Source organism: Haliotis rufescens, unplaced genomic scaffold, assembly GCF_023055435.1.
Source record: "Haliotis rufescens isolate VD_foot unplaced genomic scaffold, xgHalRufe1.0.p SCAF_2, whole genome shotgun sequence".
NCBI lineage: Eukaryota > Metazoa > Mollusca > Gastropoda > Lepetellida > Haliotidae > Haliotis > Haliotis rufescens.
Window position 1 is genome coordinate 71,896,166 of NW_025963890.1, and position 8,528 is coordinate 71,904,693.

General features: G+C 42.6%; 1 protein-coding gene across 5 annotated transcripts in view; it reads left to right on the forward strand.

Moving 5' to 3' along the window:
* Nucleotides 1-7,327, forward strand: part of LOC124133193 (potassium voltage-gated channel subfamily B member 2-like) — a 267,976-nt gene extending 260,649 nt beyond the window's left edge. For all 5 annotated transcript variants that reach the window (XM_048400515.1, XM_046497469.2, XM_048400513.1 and 2 more), the window contains one exon: nucleotides 500-7,327. The gene's annotated coding sequence lies outside the window, so the exon portion shown is untranslated. The remainder of the gene's footprint in view (nucleotides 1-499) is intronic.
* Nucleotides 7,328-8,528: the final 1,201 nt, after the last annotated feature.

An 8,528-nucleotide genomic window follows, 5' to 3' on the forward strand; every position in this document is an offset into this window, starting at 1 on the left:
GCAGTCTAGAATATGTCTTTGTCGTGACTGCTTAAACGTTACAACGTTTATCATCTATTATCCTCATGTGCCCCAGTTCCCACTCTAAAGGACCATGAACAGTGGAGCATGGTTGCTCTGTAACTTTATCACCTATACTTAAACAAGCAGGGGTTGATTTATCTTAATCTGGACTGAGAAAAATCATAAAATTGTGAAGTGTTAGTATCTTTTGGACGCCGAATTGTATATGTGTGCACACCTATGTTCTTGCATTTTCTAATGCCTAATCAGTACTGAATTTTTTCGTCACCAGGTTCGGATTTAATTTGTAAATAAATCAGATTAGTCCTCTATTATGCACCATGCATATACCCTCACACACCTTTTTAAAAAATGAAATATAATTTGAAATATAATTATGCATATTTAATTAAATATAAAACAATGCTGATGACCAAACTACTCTCTCCTTACTACACAAATTTAAACAATAACGTTTTATTATCGTATGTTTCAGTTCGCCATCTTGCCACGGCGTGTGGACGGATGTGATGAATGTCGGCAGGAAAACACTTGGCCAATCAACTTGGTATTAAAAGGCTTCCAGATTGTCACGTGATCAATGCAATTTTCTAATGCCATGGAGTGTGCTGCAAGTGACGTCACAGCTTCCAGGCAGGGGAGTGGGGTGGTTACCATGGCGACCCTTGGCCACGCCATTAACGTTTATGCAATTTCTAAAATGTACATTGGACATTTTCTACATTGGTTTTTGCCGGTTTCAATATGACTGTGATCTTAGTAAGCTTATGCGTAACTTTTTAACTCGCTTGACAAGTCTTGACAAGCACTCAGCAATCCAACACTTTCAAGGCCATCACCGTGCGAGATCAATGTTGTGCATGATTCTCATGCTGCGTCACAAGACGCTTGGCACCGATATTCTGGGGAAACGGAGTGATCTCGTCAGCTTAGGGCGCCACTGTACTGGGGCGCACTCGTGACACAAGCACTGTTCACAGCACGTGTATGACCCAATGAAGCAAACGTGTAACCCCAGAGGTTAATGGAGGTTAAGTTCCATTGATGCTTTTCCCACTGACATAGTTTCAAGTGATGGAGACAATTCACAGCTTGTTATGTATCTGTCAAGGTTCTTGCCATGCTCAATTCGTTATCAGTGCAAGAGTTGTCCCCCTTGGGTTGTTCTTCCGGTCGGGAGAAATGTTTGTTCCTTAACCTATGTTTAAGCCGTTCAAAGTCTCTCGCACACTGGGATCTCTTGAGATCTCGTTTGAACGAGATTATGATTTTGTTGCTTTTCCCTGTGTGAAGATGATGATCTTTGAAGACAAGTCCCTTGGTTTTGGAACTCAGCTACTTAGCATTTGTTGGACAACTACTGTGATCCAATATTACCTCAGTATCTTTCACTAGACAGCAATCTTAGTGTGTGAGTGAGTGAGCAAAATTCAAGCCATATCGCGGCGAGTGACCCAAGTAATGCACTTCCCACATTTGGGTAATTGAATCCTGGTTTGGGTGTATCGGGCGAACACTTTCACTGCGAGGCTCCTCCACGTCCACTAATTGTAAATATATTTAATGTAGAATGTATTTAAGACAAAAAAATTATGGATGAGCAACTTCTTTATTACAATTGGGCGACGTTTCGGTGTAGATTCTAACACCGTTATTAAGCAAAAGATGATTGTAATAAAGAAGTTGCTCATCCATAACAATTTTGTCTTAGTTACCATTCCAACTTCTAAATGCCACTCAAAGAAGTTAGAATGTATTTTACCTACATGTGGACATTTTGTAAATACAGCAAATCGATCGATCAGTGGATGATTGTAGCTAATCCAGCATCGGGGACATGGGTTGTCCATTGGACTAAGAGTTGCTTCCCCTGCTAGTGCCAGGATCCACTGTGCATTAAATCGCACTGATCATGATACCTGTCTGTCAACACCACACCCGTTCTTATGGGTTTCACCAAAGTGGTATACATGTATATATCAGCAACACTTAGGGCTTTCATCCCACATTAAGCAGGCACACCTTGATATAATTGGCATAGTGTTCAAAACATTGTTAAACCATACTATCCAGCATTGGGCAGGCATGGGGCACAGTGGTTAATGTGTTCGCCCGTGCCCGACAACTGTTACTATGGAAGTTCCATTTCGTTATCCCCCACTAGTTGTAATAACGATAACCTAGTGCTAAAAAGGGACTTGAAACTCTCTTCACTCTCACCCACTCACTCACTCACTCACTATCTACTTAGGTGTGTAAGAGTTCCAACGTCTGAGAAGGTGAGCTACATGCCTCCATTTGTTACTTATTAACGCAAGGAGAACACGACACAGTTTCCATTTTTGTTAGGAAGCTAACTGCTCATGAAAGATTACATACATGTGCCTATGTTGTTTACTACATCTACAGTACTGTAGCTATTGACAGTCAAGTCTGATAGAAATCAAGGCAATTGCCATGACAACCAGTCTCTTCATGAGTTTGAAAAAAAATGTCGGGTGACATAAGTTAGGATTCCTTCTGCATCCCATGCTTTGGCTCCAGTGTGAGTTACTTGTAACTGTGAGTATTACCGTTGCATTACCTGAACAGCCAGGCATTATGATCACAATGAATTACGTTAGTACAAGGCAGTTTATCCGATCATCAACACCCCCCTGTGGTAAATATCAAAACCTCAGTTATCCTATCTTTACATACTTGTACAGGTGCCCATTGATACGAATTACGTCCCGGGATATTTTCGGACTTCTAAGTTGAATATCGTCTTGGAAATGACGGACAAAATGTAAACCGTCTTTACATTTGTGATAAATCCCCTTCACAGCAGTTACAGTTAAAGGTACGCTCCAGTGACTTCGTCACCAGTCGTAGTCGTATTTGCCATTGACAGTCATTTATTGCAGGAGTAAATGACGTTGACATACAACTGCCGTCACTACTTCCGGTTGTACCGGAATTGCTCCAGTATGCTTTGTGATATACTATACTACTCAAAATAAATTAAGAATCACCTGGTTTTTTCATATTACCATAGTCAATCTGTTATTTCATGACGAATTAACTGTAGTAATATGAAGAATCGTGTGATCCTTAACATATTTTGAGTAGTATATTTTAAGCATTGTTTGACTTTTATTGGTATTTATCAGGTTTCAAGTACAGGCCGACGAATACTAACTAGATCAGTTACCTAACTGTATCTGGTGATATTGGAGATTTCCTTCTGAACTGACCAGAAATTAGGTATTGGCAATTGCTTGATCAATGACTTGCTGTCGATAGCTATAGATAGGAGTACAAAAATACGGTTTATATTGAAGTATTTTATCAGTTTAGAGTAGGAGTCCTTACTATGGATAGTTGAACATCTTGTTAGTAAGTTCTGTGATGTGCATCTGTAGGTCTATGGTTATTTCTGTCATCGCCTGGTTCATGTTGTACTAGCATGACAGCTATATTTTTTACATCATTAACATCAATGCGATACAGGTTGTTGTGGCAATGAGACAACCCACCACAACCAACCACAGCATACTATTGAATCAGTAACCATGTTTCCAAATCAATTCTTTAATAATACCGTGGGACTAAAATAACTAACGAATGTGTAATTCACCTTTCTTACGGATGTCCTAACGCGCCACTTCCTTATGGGCGCTCTGTATTATTCTGTTTCTTAGTAGATCATGTTTACATAATGCGTGGATAAGGCACCTCAAAACCATTAAGCTTGTTCACGGAAAAGAATTTATATTAACAAATAAACCTCATGGTTTGAACCTGTATAATTAAGATTAGTTTTCAGAGCGTATGTGTCGAATAGTATTCTTTGTAACATCGCTTTAAACATGTGAGGGGCCAGTCAGTAATTACATGGGTTGTTTGAGGATATGTTATCAATAACTTTACTAAAGTAATATACCCTCCCCACAATTATTATCTTGGACTTTCACAATTGCGGGCTTATATTTCATGACTTTTAGAGAAAAAATTAATTTACGTGAAAATAACTGGCATTGTCATTGCCATAAACCTAAATGGTTTCAGTGAATCTCTCCAGCTAAGCTGCTCACACTTTTAGTATTTGAGGGACTTGGATTTATTTTATGGGGAAAACAATATTTGTTAAAAAAACCCAGAAAAAGTAGTTATTGTAAAACACACACACACACACACAAAACAACAACACACAGGCACACCTGTATTAACCAACACACGCCTCCCAGCTCAATTACTGGCCCCTGACACACAAGCACACCTGTATTAACCAACACACGCCTCCCAACTCAATGACTGGCCCCTGACACACAAGCACACCTGTATTAACCAACACACGCCTCCAAACTCAATGACTGGCCCCTGACACACAAGCACACCTGTATTAACCAACACACGCCTCCCAGCTCAATGACTGGCCCCTGACACACAAGCACACCTGTATTAACCAACACACGCCTCCAAACTCAATGACTGGCCCCTGACACACAAGCACACCTGTATTAACCAACACACGCCTCCCAGCTCAATGACTGGCCCCTGACACACAAGCACACCTGTATTAACCAACACACGCCTCCCAACTCAATGACTGGTCCCTGAACTTCTACTACTTGTTCTTCGTGTCCAAAAGAATCTTTTCCAGCAAGTTGAGGGTGAAGACGGCACCACAAGGACATGAAACACTCCGACAGACAACAGAGTCCCCGGCAGTCTATCAATGTACCCAACACCAGAAGATCCCTTTGTATCCCTATTTCAGTTCTACTGCTATTTTTACAGTATTATGTACGAGTGACATCCCTCAGTAAGATGACTTGATGTGTTTGTTTTGCGACAGTACGTATTAGCCAATCAGCCAACGCATATAGTCTGTATGCACCAATCAACATCTCGGTCTTAGCATAGACCCCGCGTCGTTACTAAGCAACGAAAGGTCGTTATTTTGACCTCTGCAGAAAGATACCATGTTACACGTGTGTTGTGGTCGTGTATGTAATAGATTTGCTATTATTGTGTCCGTTTGAATCAGGTTGTATATTTGCATTATAAATTTCGATTATGATTTGATTTTGTAACTCAAAGGTCATTCTATATCTTATCTTACCATTCCACAGCGAGTGCGCCGTAACGTTCTCGCCTGTGATTGGCAGAAGCTAGTCACGTGCGCTCTCGTCTCGTGCTGACGTTTTCTATAACAAGTTTTGTAATCTGCCCGTTGCGAGTTAAACTACCCTTTTGGAGTGTTTTACTACTAGGCTGTTGTGCAACGCACGACAGGTTCTATGAACACATTGAGATGAACGGTATAGACGTGTTTGCATTGCACGTGATCAACTTATTCATTTCATTTAGCGTTAGCAGTTACCCCAGCTGGGTCAAGGTCGCCCTAGTGACGCCGTTAAAGGGAGGCTAGCCCGTATAGGTTGAAGGTTGCGGGTTGGAGACTAGTCTAGGGCACTAGTCACACATGCAGATTTCTCACACGTGATTGCTTTTCATCACACGTGACTTGTTGGTCAGTAGAGGTCGAGACCTGGTCAAGTAGTGGTCACTTCATGTAGCTCCTAGTAACTGATTGCTATTGTTATTTCAATGGAGCAAATCAATTTTGTGACACTACTCTTCAGATGGGCTCAAAAACATGTCACTATTTAGTGGACCGAACAGAATGTTACTAGATGCAGATTATAGTCGGGAATGTTGTCTATTACGATTCAGTTGGAGTGAGTGAGTGAGTGAGTATGGTTTTACGCCACTTTAAGCAATATTCAAGCCACAAAATGGGCTTCAAACATTATGGGAATTAACCATGTCTTCGGCGTGACGTCTTAACACTTTAACCACTGTGCTATCTTCCTGGTACTGAACGAAACCCCTGACAGTTCTAGATCATGAACTAACTCTCCATATTGTATGCAGATTGAATGGGGAAATGTTTGAATAACCACTGACTGACACAACCTGGTCTCCAGGCTCTGTCTTTATCTTAGGATGTAAGAAGTCCATAGACTGTAACTCTCAGCTAAAGTTGGGTACCGTTAACTGTTACTTGGTATGTGTTATTTTGGTGTTTAGTCAGGATTTGGGTTTACGGTAGAATTCATTGTTCCGCTGAACTAGGTGTAGATTTGTCAGTATAGAATGCTGACAAACGAATTCAAGTTCGATTAGACGTGTTGTATTTTCGATCACAATTATCGAACTGAGAAACAAATATTAGTTTTGCCGTAAGTTCCTCAAGATTGCAACAGCTTATTAGTGGTATGATATATTTAAGTCGATGCAATTATTTAAGAATGACACAATAATTAAAAATTTATAGTAACACGTAACTGGCTAGCATAGGGGTCGGGTATGCCTCATAAATTCCCAGTATTGGTGGTATCTCTATATGGTTAGATCTCTTTGGGTGAGGCAGCAATGAGGCTGGATCTCTCAGGTTGGTACAGAAGTGAGGCTAGATCTCTTGGGGTGGTACAGAAGTGAGGCTAGATCTCTTGGGGTGGTACAGAAGTGAGGCTAGATCTCTTGGGGTGGTACAGAAGTGAGGCTAGATCTCTTAGGGTGGTACAGAAGTGAGGCTAGATCTCTTGGGGTGGTACAGAAGTGAGGCTATATCTCTTGGGGTGGTACAGCAATGAGGCAGGATCTCTCAAGTTGGTACAGCCATGAGGCTAGATCTCTCAGGTCCTGCAGCCATGAGGCTAGATCCCTCAGTTTCATGCAGCGATGTGGCTAGAGCTCGCAGGTTGGTAAAGTGAAAGGCTAGATCTCTCAGGTTCTTGCAGTGATCAGGTGATGAGGCTAGATTTCTGGGAGTGATGCACAGATATGGCTAGATCTCTAAGGTTGGTGAAGGCTAGATCTCGTGAGGTGGTGCAGCCATGAATGAGGCTAGATTTCTCAGGTTGGTATAGCGCTGTGATCTCTAGGTGGTGTGTCGATGTACCTAGATCTCTCAGATTGGTACAGTGGAAAGGCTAGATCTCTTGGGGTGGTGCAGTGATGAGGCTCGATCTCAAATGGTCTATGTGATGAAAAAGCACCAGCTCCGATGTCCCCAGACCAAGGTTATGAGGCAAAAGTAGAACGACTGCATTGGCCCCAAATCAACGGCCTATATGTAGTGGGAGTAGATCTCTGTTTAACTGACCGAAAAGCTGCAGCCCGTGTGCTAGACTCTGCAAAACCTACAAAGCCTCGGCTGTCGGGCTAGCTCAATCAGTGCTGGGGGTACCTCGGCGAGTAAGCTAGGCGTTTCCATTATTGTTGAATTGTAATAAAATGTTTGTTACTCTTAGTGTTGTCTTGTTTTCATTCCTGTTGTATTGGATATTATAAAAGCACCTTCAACTCTCATCGGATGCATGTTGTGCACAGCGCCCAGCACTATTCCAGCTATATCATGCTGTCCTGTCCTCAATCCAGTCTGTGCCAGGCAAACCAGTGACTGACCCATGCCATCGGTGCCTCCACATGAAATTATATAATCATGAGACAAGAAGGTAAACTTCACATAAAAATTATGAGGCACCACATGGTGCTCAGCAAGATGAAGCAAACACTTAGCAACAAGAAGCAACTGCTTAGCAACATGTAGCAACTGCTTAGCAACATGTAGCAACTGTTTAGCAACATGTTGCAACTGCTTAGCAACATGTAACACCTGACACACCTACTGTCCCCAAGTCTATCCAAGGGATCACCTGACACACCTACACTGTCCCGTGTCTAGTATAGGGATCACGTGACACACCTACACTGTCCCCTAGTCTAGTATAGGGATCACGTGACACACCTACACTGTCCCCTAGTCTAGTATAGGGATCACCTGACACACCTACACTGTCCCCTAGTCTAGTATAGGGATCACCTGACACACCTACTCTGTCCCCTAGTCTATTCAAGGGATCACCTGACACACCTACACTGTCCCCTAGTCTATTTAAGGGATCACCTGACACACCTACACTGTCCCCTAGTCTATGATAGGGATCACCTGACACACCTACACTGTCCTCTAGTCTAATATAGGGATCACCTGAGACACCTTCACTGTCCCCTAGCCTATTAAGTGATCACCTGACACACGGAGGAAACTTGACTTTTATAGTCACTTAACTCCCTTGCCTTGGGATGATTGCTGTTGGCCATGGTCTGTCCATTTCACTGCCGGATACACCTTACCCTGCGCCGCTATCCTATTGTAGGGGTTATTTTACACCTCTGTCCTGTCCCTATTCCATTATAAACCGCCTCCGTCATGTAGTGGAGAGAGCGTCTGCCCGGAGAGCGAAGGCCGGTGGTCCGATCCCGGCCGCGTCAAACCAATATACGTTAAAGGATGGTACTTTTCCTCCCTCCCTCCCTCCCTAACCCCTACCTCCTCCACTCTCTCCCCTCCCTCCCTCCATCACACACACACACACACACACACACACACACACTCACACACACACACACACACACACACACACACACACACACACACACACACACAC